This window comes from Hyperoodon ampullatus (assembly GCF_949752795.1).
Source record: "Hyperoodon ampullatus genome assembly, chromosome: 16".
Taxonomy (NCBI): Eukaryota; Metazoa; Chordata; class Mammalia; order Artiodactyla; family Ziphiidae; genus Hyperoodon; species Hyperoodon ampullatus.
This window is the reverse complement of record NC_136929.1, coordinates 11,925,336-11,938,717: the sequence shown is the minus strand read 5'-3', so window position 1 is coordinate 11,938,717 and position 13,382 is coordinate 11,925,336. Positions and strand designations below refer to the sequence as shown.

Sequence of the window (13,382 nt, the reverse complement as noted above, 5' to 3'; positions counted from 1 at the left end):
AACAACCACGCAAATTGAAATTCCAGATCCACAGGCAATCAGAAGCCAGGGGATCTTCTGAGCGCCAAGAAAATGAGATTCCCCTGGAATCCAGCAGAACTGGTGAGCGTCAACCCACAAATGAGTTCGGTGTTGGCCAAACACGTATGAAGCCTCAAGAACCATGGGAAGAGCTAAACAAAAAGGCTTTCTGATTCTATTGCTCTTCCCTCTGACATGATAGCTTCCCGTGAACTTTCTAGTCATTTCTTCCTTTGTGTGCCTGGTAATTAAATGTTAACACAAGCTGAAACCCTGAATGCCACTTCTTGAAATAGCCAACTAAGGAAATGGCAGCTCTTGGAGCGCTCTATTTTAAGAAATGAGAGATGCGTCGCTTCTGCTTATAAAGAATTTAGGACTTCCTTGATTTATCTGCAGAGCTATAAAAGCTACTCGACCAGCTGAGATAAAAATCCCTCATGGAACTGAGTCCATCTTCAAAATGGTGCACTTCTCAACGTTGCCAGCAGGACCCCAGCACTGTCGCTGGGGAGGGGGACGACACGGCCTGCAGTAAGGAGGAGAGGGCTTCTGCAACCGGATGTTAATCAGTGTGGCCCCCAAGCCTTTCTGCATTACCGTCTTGCACACAACTCTCACTTACTCCGTACTCCCACCGGGAACCTCTTGAAGTTGTCAGATTTGAAGGAAAAATCCTCAGCTTCCTATAATTAGGGTGGGCGCAGGAAATTAGCAGCTGACCCCCCTTCCTCATGTGCAAATGCTATTAGCAGTTATATGTTCCTTCTCCCCACAGATTTTCACTGAGCCTATCCATGCACGTTGTGCCAGGTCTTTGGGACACTGAGATAAAAAGGACACAGCCCCCACCACAGAAAGCTCACAATCCAGAGGGGAGGTGGATGTGTGAACAATCCCGAGCAGAATGACAGCCATGGGAACCCAGGAGTGGCACCTGACCCACTAGAATGAACCTGACTCCCCTCCCCCTCCCCCTCCAGTTAGATTACAAGCTCCATGAGGGCAAAGAGTGCTATTTTATTTACTGTGCCTATATGATTTCTGCTTTGTCCAGCCCCTGAACGGCACCTGGCATAGCACAGGCACCCGGTGTGCAAAGGGGCCCAACAACGCGGGTGCTTCCTAAAGAAGGCGGTTAGAGCTGAGTCTAAGAGCTGAACGAGTCAGCCAGGATTCAGGGTGGACTGAGGGCTCCTGGCAGAGAAAATGGAGAAGCCAGGGAGTGCGCTCACGGATGGAACCAGATTTTGTGGGGCCTGAAATCTGTACAATCGAAGAGGGAAGGGGGTAAAGAAAACACAAAGTCATGAATAGGAAGTTGCTGGAGTCTCTTCCAGGGCCTGGTCGATCCCCTCTGAGCAGGGTGAGTTCAGGAAGCAGCAGGCAGATCAGAATAGCTGGGCAGAGCTGCATGAAGTGAGCAGATGGCAGCTGGCCAAGGGCTTGGGGCACCAGTGTCTGCATCACTGGAAATCCAATGTGATGCAGAAAACTACATTTATGAGAACTCCTTTCTGAAAGGGTACTCGATGCGGCTGCAAAGAATACATGAACAAGCCGCCTGAAGTCAGCAGCGGAACTCCTGGAATCGATATGCTTAAGAAACAATGCATAGTTACCCGCAGGGCCTTGGTTTCTCTGAATAGGTGGGAACACTGGAGTCAGAGACGAACAGCCCTGCACAAGGAGTCCCGTTTCACCTCTGCCCCAGGCAGCCCTCAGTCTCCCCTCTAAGATAAACAACTATCTAAATAGCATGTCATTTTGTTTTTTTTTTTAGTTAGTTTATTTATTTGTTTATTTTTGGCTGCGTTGGGTCTTCATTGCTGAGCGCAGGCTTTCTCTAGTTGCAGCGCGCGGGCTTCTCATCGCGGTGGCTTCTCTTGTTGCGGAGCACGGGCTCTAGGTGCGCAGGCTTCAGTAGTTGCGGCATGCAGGCTCAGCAATTGTGGCACGCGGGCTCAGTAACTGTGGCTCGTGGGCTCCAGAGCGCAGGCTCAGTAGTTGTGGTGCACGGACTTAGTTGCTCCGGGGCATGTGGGATCTTCCTGGACCAGGGCTCAAACCCGTGTCCCCAGCATCGGCAGGCAGATTTTTAACCACTGCGCCACCAGGGAAGTCCCATGAATAGCCTGTGTTTGAGGTCGTCCCAATGATTAGCTCACCTGGGGTACCCACATGTCTCAAAGCCACCCCTAGACTACAGCCTGTGGTGAAAGATGAGGCCACAGTGGCAGGTGGGCCATGTTGAGAAGGGCCCTAAGGAAGCCAGCAAACTGGTGAAGACTGAGAGACATAAAACTAGGTCCATACATCTTCCAGCCGTGGAAAATGCCTCCCATCTCCTTGTAAAACACATGGTCTTCTTCCCTTAACCCAGGACATTAGAACCTAGGAGACCATGGTAATCAACATATGAGCACATTCTCCTTCAGCAATACATGCTCTTCTCCAGACTGCATCAGTGTGTGTAGGAACAATGGTCTCAGCAGCTGTTCAGAATCATGCATGTTTAACAGGAGCAGGAGGTTCAGTAACACAACTACAATTGTGCAAACATCAGAACCTGAGATTATCTGCTCTAGCCCTCTCGTCTTACAGACAGAGACACCTGGGAGCATGCATGGGAGTTAAGTGACTGTCCTAAGGTCCCGGAAAGAGCTGCTGGCAAAGCTGGGCCTGAACCCCAGGTCTCCTGACCCCCGGACCATGCTCTTCCTTGGTCCCTGTTCTTCTTCTAAGCCTCTACATTTTAAGTTTTGCCTGTTCACTGACAATATGCACAAGCACGTGCTATAGAAAACTGGAGGAAAAAGGGAGCCCAATCTAAGCCTGGACTGAGAAGAAAGCTCAAACCTGAGCATTACACCATAACAGCTGATGAACCGGAGAATGTCTAGAAGAACGCGTAATGAATACCAGACTTGCACACATCTAAATATATTTCTCATGCTGAAATGTGGTGTTACACTCAGAACAGACTAACACCAAGAATGACACACTTGTGAATATAGTTTTTATATTATAAACACTGATAAGATGCTGAATTCCCTCTTTACACAGTACTAAAAAGAGCACTCAAATGAGAAAACTTGTCACTGAGAGATTTTATTTAATCAGGCATGTCAGTGTGAGCAATACTTGGACACTCAAAATGAATCAAGTTAATGGAAGGATAAGTGCCTGGGTTTTGTATTTGTCATTTTTATAAATAACTGTGGTATTCCAAAATTATTATCCTATTACTAAAATGAACAGAATTAAAGACTCTATGAAAAACTGTCAAGTCAATAGCACCTAGAAAATGGAACAGGAATTGAGATAATAATGAAGGTAATAACACCAGTTAACAAAAACCTGCATAACTGCTTGCATTTAGTCAGCTGTGCTCAATGGGGGTGCCAGAGAGAACAAGGGATCTAGGGGGCTTCCTCTATGCCCTGTGCCTCTGGAGCACAAGGAGAGAACTGAGTGGAGGAGGGACCACCCTTGCAGACAGCACCTCAAGTGTCTTCTTTCTATCCTGACACAGGGCATGAGCCAAAGAGGGGTAAAGAAGGGTGTGAGGAGAAGAGAGAGAACAGGCGGAGAGCTGAGGGACAGCTCTGCAAGCACCTCTCACACACACATCCATCCCAGCGGCTAATTCTGGCTGCCATTTTTTCACATGTGAAAAGCGATGATGTAAGCAAAAGAGAAAGAGATGCACCATGGTAGGTGCCTAAATAATTCTATCTTAAATCTATACTACAGACTCTGTTCCAACCAATAATTTCCCTCCCCCCTTTTTTAGCATTATGGCCTGAAATTTTTAATTCTTCCTATGTCGATAAAAGTTATTTTCGAAACTGAAACAAAGAGGGTAAGTAATTAGGCTAAAGGGCTCGAAAAGCCAGATTTAGCCAGATTTCCAAACAACCTACTTTAAGCTACTTATCTGAAAATATTGGTGGCAGGGGATGGAATTCATAACACATTTCTGGTTCACAGGAGTTTCTGAGCATGTCATCACCAGAAAGGCAGTTCAGAGACCACCAAGGGCAGACGTGGGGAGTTAGGATTGAAGTCCTGGTCCCCAAAATATTTACTACTGTTGGAGGTGGCGACAGGTGGATGGGGATTCCTTATATCAGTCCAGTGTTTCTCAAAGCATGGTCCCAGACCAGCAGCATCAGCACCGCCTGGAACTTTTTAGAAATGCACATTCACTCCAGACCCACTGAATCAGAAATTCTGGGGCTGGGGTCACGCAATCTGATTGTGATCTGTGTGTGACTGTGACACCACCCAAGTTAGAGAACTACTCTAGTAGTTTACCTACCTTTGTGTGTGTTTGAGAATTTCATATTTAAAAGTATTTTTTAAAAATCCTAGCTCGAGGGACTTCCTTGGTGGCGCAGTGGTTAAGAATCCGCCTTCCAATGCAGGCGACACGGGTTCAAGCCTTGGTCCGGGAAGATCCCACATGCTATGGAGCAACTAAGCTCGTGCGCCACAACTACTGAGCCCACGGGCCCAGAGCCTGCGAGCCACAACTACTGAAGCCCATAAGCCTAGAACCCATGCTCCACAACAAGAGAAGCCACTGCAATGAGAAGGCCGCACACCGCAGCGAAGAGTAGTCCCCGCTCACCGCAACTAGAGAAAGCCCGTGCGCAGCAATGAAGACCCAATGCAGCCAAAAATACATACATACATACATACATACATACAAAGGGAGCTTTCTCAAAAAAAAAAAAAAGAAAGAAAGAAAGAAAGAAAATAATCCTAGCTCGACTCCTTGTTTGCTATGTGGCCTTGAGACAAGTTACTAAATCTCCATATCCACATCTGAAAATGGGAAAAGTACCAATTTTTCTTATCTTTATCACAAGGTTATTGAAGGGTTTCAATATACAGTGCCTGGTACAGAGCAGGACCTCACCAAATGGTGGTCATGGGGATCATGCATAGTTAAGTGTCATTCAGATACAGGAGAATTTTAGTCCCTACAACATAAACATGGCTTTGCTGGATCACACATATATCTTCTCTTTAAACCTCCCCAAATTTCTTATGGTTGTATCATCACCATTTCACAGATGCGGAAACTGAAGCTCAGAGGGGTTACATGAATTAACAAAGGTCTCACAGATGGTGACCCACGGGTCTCCTGGCCCCAAGCCCAGGACCTTTCCCATCACCCGCTAGCAAGACACGTGATGGAATTTCAGAGTTCCAGAACAGGAAGTGCTCCCCTGATGCTTCCACTTCTCTTTGTATGAGAAATGCACAACACTGCTCTACACTGTGAGGCTTCAGCCTGCACACCTCCAGCAAGGACAGAAATCTGAGGCTTTCTGCCCTGCTCTGAGATCTGGAAATGTAAGCTTCACGGAACTGCCCAGGCTCCATGATCTCACGGGGGAGAGAGAAAAGGCAGAGTCCTTTCCTGAAGGATATTCATTTTCCATATCAAGTACATTACAAATCATACTCCAAAATATTAAATCTTCCTGAAGAATCAGGTTTGAATGCAAGGTTTTAATGCCATTAGGTAGAACCTCATTTACATTACCTCCAAATACTTCAAGGACATGATCTTCACAAGGAAAACCCAACCTTAAACTTAAATCATGCATTTCCTCCCCACCCCATCCAATGACTCACCCATCAAAATGACAACTTTCTGGTTTGAGGTGTTTCTGCTATGGAATATGTAAGGTTATAGACCTGCACCGTTCACTACAGTAGCTACTAGCCACATGTGACTATCTTGAATTCAGATGTGTTATAGGTGTAAAATAGACACCAAATTTCAAACACTTAGTATGAATAAAACAATGTGTAATGCCTTGATATTTTATAAGGATTAAATGCTAAAATGATGATACTTTTGGAAATATTGGGTTAAAACTATATTACTAAAATCAATTACACCTATCTATTTTACTTTAATTTGGCTATAAGAAAATTTAAAATTACATATGTGGCTCATGGTATAGTTCTATTAGACAGCACTATATAGACTGTATGAAACATATTTTTTTTAACACACAGGTAATTTTTAATACTTCATGGCAAAACAAAGGACAGACCACTTCCTGAAATTTTCACTTGGGGACACAAGACAAATTTGGGAAAAACTACCCTATTAGAGACAAAACAGTCAGGTCGAGTCTTGGTCAAGTAAAGCAGGTGACCTACATTGTTCAGTGTTGCTAACAGGCCCCGCTTTCCTTTCTTTCCCCCCAGGAAGAGTGGTCTTCTTTGCCCTACATCTTGTAGGTCTCCACTACCCTTTCCACATATAATCAATTTACTGGGATTCTGGTAATAAGGTCACACAATGATTTTTTCCAAATGTCCTACAACCATTAAAGGTGATGTTACAGTTTCAGGTGTGGCTGATGAGAACAAGTAGTACTCACATGGAAAGGGTGCTGGCTAAGAGGAAGAAATAGAAGAGCTTTGACCCTGGTCACCTAAGTTTGCACTTGTGCCCTCAAGTCACAAAGTGTTAGCTAACATTTTAATTTAGATCAAAAATAACAGAAGCAAAGGAGAGTTTGGGGGCACAATACCCACATCACATTTAGTCAAGCAGGCTCCTCTAGGTGCATCCTTTTTTACTTTTTGGCATTTCAACATACTTGAATGTTAGTGGCTAAAGTGATGAAGGTGGAAGAGGGAAGAATGAAGACAGAGAATGATCCTCAAATCCCATCTCCCCCAGAAGCCCTTTCTGCAACCTATTCTTCGCATCCGGCAAAGGTGATGCCGAGAAGAAGAAAAAAAAAAGGCAGGGGGAGCTTTGACATTATGTCAGAGACAATACAAAGAAAACCATGGTTCCTGTGGGGCAGAAGCCTCCGCATTAGTGAGGGAGACTAGAGTACAAGCCTTAGCTACAACACAGCAGAGATGCATAATCACCTAACACGCTAGAATCATGATGCCATGATGGGCCACAGAGAACAGAATCTATGGGAAGATGTGGGGAGAGAGTTTTAAAAGCTTCTTGGAGGAGCTGGCATGTGACCGGGACTTGAAGGATGAAGGAGAATGGTCGGGCAGTGAAGCCACACCAGGCAAAAGAAGCACTGTGCCCGGGTGTGAAAGCACCCCCGGTTGAAGAATATAGGGCCTGGGTCAGGACGCATTTTGGAAAGTGCAGTAGATGAGGGAGACCTGCAAGCAAGTTCAGGGCCAACTTCTGAGGGTCAAGTGGGCCGTGCTTTGCCTTCTCTGCAAAGGAAAGTCAGGGGAGGGGTTTAGGGAGGAAGTTAATAACCGTATCTGCGTTTTGGAGAGATTGGTCTGGTGGCACTTTGGAGCATGGCTCGAAGTAAGAAGAGACTGAATGCAGTAAGTTGACCAGGGCAGCCAGACAGCCCTCGGAGATGGGGAGTCTGGAGGACAGACACCACGACTACCTCCATCGGACAGAAACGCAATCTCAGCTTAGAAATGTCCAATGTTTAGAAGACACAGGGCCCAGGACTCCTGACCGTGAGTGCAGGGCCCTTGGCACCACTCACTTCTGCTTCTCCCTTAGTAGTGACAGCTCTCCACGGCAAGGAGATCCCAAAGCAGAACTTCAGACGGGCTCTTCTTCCCCAAGCCCCCGGCAGACCACTCAGAGACCCACTACCACTCAGAGACCCACTGGTAAGGGGCACGTACACCTGTCTGGAAAGCGAGCACTGAAAACTTCTGAGGCCTCAAAACGGTACTCGAAGAGAAACTTCGCAAGAGCTGTATCACAGTACAGGGATATTTCAAACTTCTGGAAAGGTCAGGATAAACTATAATTTCCAAGTCTTCTGGTTTCTAAACATTATACTCAGTCGTGTCATCTGCAGGCTCCAGCCAGGTCTCCTGGCCTCTCCTGTACAGTAATCCCTGGTAACTGCAAATTTGCTACCACTTCTATTGATTTCCAGGTTTGCCAACCCACTGCACTCATCTTACTCATTACATTGGGTGGAAATCCCGTATCCCCTGTTTTACAGCTCCTACAACTCAAAACCCAAACGATTGGGCTTCCCTAATGGCGCAGTGGTTGAGAGTCCGCCTGCCGATGCAGGGGACACGGGTTCGTGCCCCGGTCCGGGAAGATCCCACATGCCGCGGAGCAGCTGGGCCCGTGAGCCATGGCCGCTGAGCCTGCGCGTCTGGAGCCTGTGCTCCGCAACGGGAGAGGCCACAACAGGGAGAGGCCACAACAGGGAGAGGCCTGCGTACCGCAAAAAAAAAAAAAAAAAAAAAAAAACCAAACGACTTTGGATAAACTAAGCTTAGAACCTGAAACTGAAACTCTAGGATCTGGATCTGACTCCATCACAAGTTATTCTGGGACCAAAGCTAATGACCCTGAAATACAGAGCTTTAGCCCCAGAAGAGACCTTCGAGATTATTTACTACACATTTCTCATTTTACGGACGAGAAAAGTACTAAAGCCAGGGCCGGGCTGGCACGGAGTTGGGGAGGGAAGGGGGGGTCATCCTCAGAGACTGAAAGGCAGATTCCAGACCAAATCTGAATCTGGTCTCCAAAGTGCTTTCTCTGCTTTTCTCTGCTTTCCCAACACCACCCACTGCCTGTGACATAGTTCTGCTATCTTGTATTTAGCCACTACCTGTCAAAGGGTAGAGCACACTGGGCAAATGGCAGCCTCCTCTAAACACTACGGGGACCACGGTGCCTATTCTACTGATTAGGGAATAAACATTTCAGGGTTATCCTGGATCGTGCTGTAAATCAGTTTCCTGTATAACTTTCCGGGAAGATGATAAGGCGGGACACTCAAAAGGAAAGTGACGTAACTCCCAGCTCCCTCTTGTTCATGTTTCCAACTTCTTCAGGCATGACCATCCTCCTCTTTATTTTTCTGTGCTATTCAACTGCTGTTGTTTTGTCACTTTGAAATTGGCCTTTCTCTGACAATTAAAAAAAAATTTTTAAGGACAGAGAACTTTGAACGCCTCTTTTCCATCTTTATAACCCCAACGTCAAGCATAAGGAATACATTCATTTTTAATGGATCATACATATGTGTTCAGGTGTGCGTTCTGGAAAGCCTGACTGGCAGCTTAAAACCCTGGCTCTGTCGCTTCCTAAATGTACGACTTTGTGCAGGTTACCTAACATCTCTGTGCTCAGTCTTCTCATCTGTAAAAAGACTAATAATAACAGCACTTGCCTCCTGGAATTGGGAGGACTAGCTGAAATAATGTTTAAACAGGTTTAAAACCGTGTCTGACACAAAACAAGGCACTATATAAATATTTTCTATTTTTATCCTTATAGCGAAAAAAAAAAAAGAAAGAAAGCAATTGCCATTACCTCATTATAAAAAACAGTGACCAGCCACTCTGCCTCCACGATGATGACAGACGTGAGAAAAGAAACTCACCGGAGCTGGGTGGATTTTTACGCTCTGTACGAGCAAGCCTCCCAGAAGACATGAGTGGCCCAGTGCTGTAATGAGGCGGTGACACGAGCTGTGGAAGCTCCTTCTCTGGGGTAAGAGAAGCATGCACTTCCCAAAGATTCCTTCCACCAACCACTCCACAAAATACGGTGCAATAGCGGGGCCTCAATCACACAGACTATTCATGTGAACAGAGGTCCCTATGCCTTCAGTAAAGCAAGGCTAGGCCTGCTTTAGGTGCTAAAAAATAGAATGTGTCCTTGCTGGAGCTGATGATGATTTAAGTGTTGTCTGCCTAAGTGGAAAAGGATGGGTGAGATTAACACTCACTGTGCCTAAAAACTACCACGTGTATCTCACTCACCCCCGTATCCCCAATGCACTACCCAGTATGTTTGGCACACCTCAGTACTTATAAATGTGGCTGAATGAACAAACAAATAAACAAATGAAGGGGAAAAACCAAAGAGCATAGTGAAGGCTTATGGCTCTGAATTAGTAAAATGTCCTGTTGTTTGTCACCTGGGAATATGTCATTATACAGAGCTTGCAGGAACTTCCTTCCTTTACCACTCAGTATTAAAAAAAACAAAAACAAAAAAAACTACATATTAAGTATCACCAACATAATATAATTAATTATTTCTAAAGACTTCTATAGAGATGCAGAAAACTTTAGAAGAGCTTTATAAGTATAATTTAATTAACTCAATCACAGTCCTCTGAAGTCTTGTAGGATACTGACAACAACATGATCATTACCCATAAGCTTATCCTTCAGGGTTTGTACCTTAATTCGTTTCTGCTACTTCTAGAGTAAATAGAACTTAAGGGAGAAAAGGTTTCTCCAGGTAATGCACTGACTTGTCCAACCAGAAGCCCAGTCTCCTACTCCTTTCTACACTGGTACACATGCTCCTTTCTCATGTGGTCATTTAGCTAATCATTTGTTCTTTAAAATGTTAAAATAAGAGCTCAGATTCAGTGTTTAACACTTGAAGATTCCAGAAAATTACAAAAAATTGGGAATCCCCTGGCAGTCCAGTGGTTAGGACTGCACTTCCACCGCAGGGGGGCACTGGTTCAATCCCGGGCCACGTGGTGAGGCCAATAAATAAAGTTCTGATTGCTGTTTTTTAAAAAAAGAAAAATATCAAAAATAGAAAAGGTGTTTCTGAAAAGATACTTCTTTAAAAATACCTAAGGAGTATACCTAACAAGTGAAAACACAGCTCTCTCCAGCTTCACATCTTACAACCTTCAAAATTCGCAAAATAAGACCTGTGCTGCAGTCCTCACCTGCCTCTTGAAAGTAACCCAATGCAAAGGCAACACACAGGACATATACCCCAGCCAGTTCTGACTCTCTGAGGCCACACCCTTTTCCTCTAAACTGTTGAGCTGTAACAATTAGAATAAATTATTTCCAGGAATTACGTTAGAGTTTGGGGGGCAAAAATAGGTATTCAAATTCAGTGGGGTAACTAACTTGTAGACATCAAGAATATCCTGATTGTTCCCCTATTAGTCATTTTTCTGTAGGGCTGGCAGTGAGCCTGGAGAGGAATGGGGAAAATACACCATGCACTTCCTCCTGTTTATTGTCACAGTGAAGGGTCATGACCTACCTGCATAAGTGCCTGTAAGTTGAACCTTGCAGCCTCTGAAAATCTGTAATGTCCAAACATATACTTCTCTTAGAAACATTGACTTTACGTAGCATTTAACAAGTAGCCACTCCTAAGGGAAACTTAACTGTTGCCCTGGCAGAGGGGAAAGAAACATTGACTTCTGATAGAAGTTTTACAGAAAAAAGTACTTCTGTCCAGCATAAGTGCTTTCAGATCAGATACGTTTACTAGTACATTCACTGTTAGTCACTCACAGCCCACAAAGCCGTTTCTCAATGATTATACATTGTACTAATGGCAAAGAATTGGAAACAAATGGAATCAAATTATGGTACAGCCATTAAAAATGATGCCATAAATCTATACGTGGTGACAAAGAAAGATGTTCTTGATATGTTCTGGGAGAAAATTAATGCAGAAATTTATAGTACTATGCATTTTCCAAACACACACAATAAATTATATTTTTATGTGCACAGGAGAAAGTTTGGAGAAAGTTATACACCAAATAATAAATGGCGGGCACTTTTGGAAATTAAAGGTAAGGGCACTTTACATTTCCCTATTTTACACGATTCATATTTCTAATTATATGCATTAATTAGTTTTTTGCTTTCTAAACTATGGAATATTTTCCCCAAGGAGTGATTGTGTGCATAACTAAAACCAGCCGAAACTTGATTTCAAAGTAAGTTACTTACATGTAAACATTACAGACTTGGGGATTCTCAACAGGCACACGGGCTACTAACATACTAGTAACGAACAGCACTACAACACACGGATCTCATGGCTGTGCTGGCATACTTTAAAACAATCAGCTTGGAGAAACGCTGTATTCCGAGCAGTGTGTTGAATTCTCATTTGTTGTGGGCAGTGAGAATCACAGGTAAGGAGATCTGCCCTGGGCCGAGGCTCTGCTTACATATCCTTGCTTCTCTTATCTGGTAGTAGCTCTTTTTATCTTGCTTACCCCACCGGAATACGAGAAACACCGTCAGATAAGAAAATGTTTCTTGTTGTATCGCTGTTGCCTCCCCGGCTCCCTCACACCTCTCTCTGCAGGTGCACAGGCCAGAGCTCTCCACGCTGCCAGAAGCTCCTGGGTCCCCACAAGCACTCCCACCAGGTGCAGCTGCAGCCAGCACAGCCTTATCCATTACAGTGGAAAACGTACACCCCGTGGAACTGCCTGGAGTGAGATTTGACCTAAACAAATAACTGGGACATAAGCGGCTGATTTTTTGAGCACAAGAAAGAGAAGCAAGTTTTTTAAAAGTCACTTGGGTGATTTAAAAAAGAAAAAACTCACAGAGCATCTTTGTACAGTGTATTTAATCCTCTGGACAAATATTCCTACACATCTGGAGAATCACTGACAAAAGATTTTTAAGAATATTCACAAGGGAACCCAAACCACACAACTTCCTCCAAGAAATCATAAGCGACACCAGCTGGGAGCTTTAACCGGTTAAATCTATTATTGCATGAAAGCTGCTCAAGCTTCTCAATGGATAAATGAACTATTGTGCTAGCAGAAAGGAATCCAAGATAACGAATAACATCTCTAAACAATGCTGGGAGCGGGGGAGGAGGGCCTAAATCTCTCAGGTGAAAACCTACAGTGAAAAAGCCCATCACACTTCACTGACTTTCTGAGTTCGTGGTTGGCAACAAATTTTGAAGCAAATCAATATAAGGCAGTCTCACAGGTCAAAGGCAATTTAATGCAAATCAAATCCATTAGAGAGGAGTTTAAAGTTCAGATTCTTAAAGACATTAATTGAAAATTAAGTTCAATAACCAAACACTGTATAACAGCAAATGAACCTCCGTGTTAAAAAAAAAAATCACTATATAAAATTGCTAAGTACAAGTTTAACAATCCCTTTAACAGATCATTTGAAAGGCTCAATTGTCCCCACCACAGGGCATGTTGGTGGTTTTTTGCAGTTTGCTTAAAAAAGTATGTGCCTTTATTGTACTAAAGAAATTCCGAGAGAGAAGCACAACCTACTCATTGATGATAACAACAAAACCATTTTTCACATTCCTCCCTTACAAAGTCTACCGAAGCACTTGAATTTATCCAAACTGCTCGGAGTTTAGCTAATGTTAAAAATAGAAACTTTTCTATTAACTGGTTCAAAGCTTAGGTTATTTCTTACTTTGCTCAATTCAAGGCAAACCTGTTAAAATGAGTGAAAATACATGTAACTTCAGCAGTTATGTTCCTTAACACTCCCCCCATGTCATCATCATCATTTTCACAATCACATAAACACATAATGTAAATATGTTTTAATTTTGC

General features: G+C 44.0%; 1 protein-coding gene across 11 annotated transcripts in view; it reads right to left on the bottom strand.

Moving 5' to 3' along the window:
- Positions 1-13,382, bottom strand: part of DOCK9 (dedicator of cytokinesis 9) — a gene marked incomplete at both ends in the record, with an annotated part of 281,402 nt that overhangs the window by 163,347 nt on the left and 104,673 nt on the right. The gene's annotated exons all lie outside the window — the stretch shown is intronic.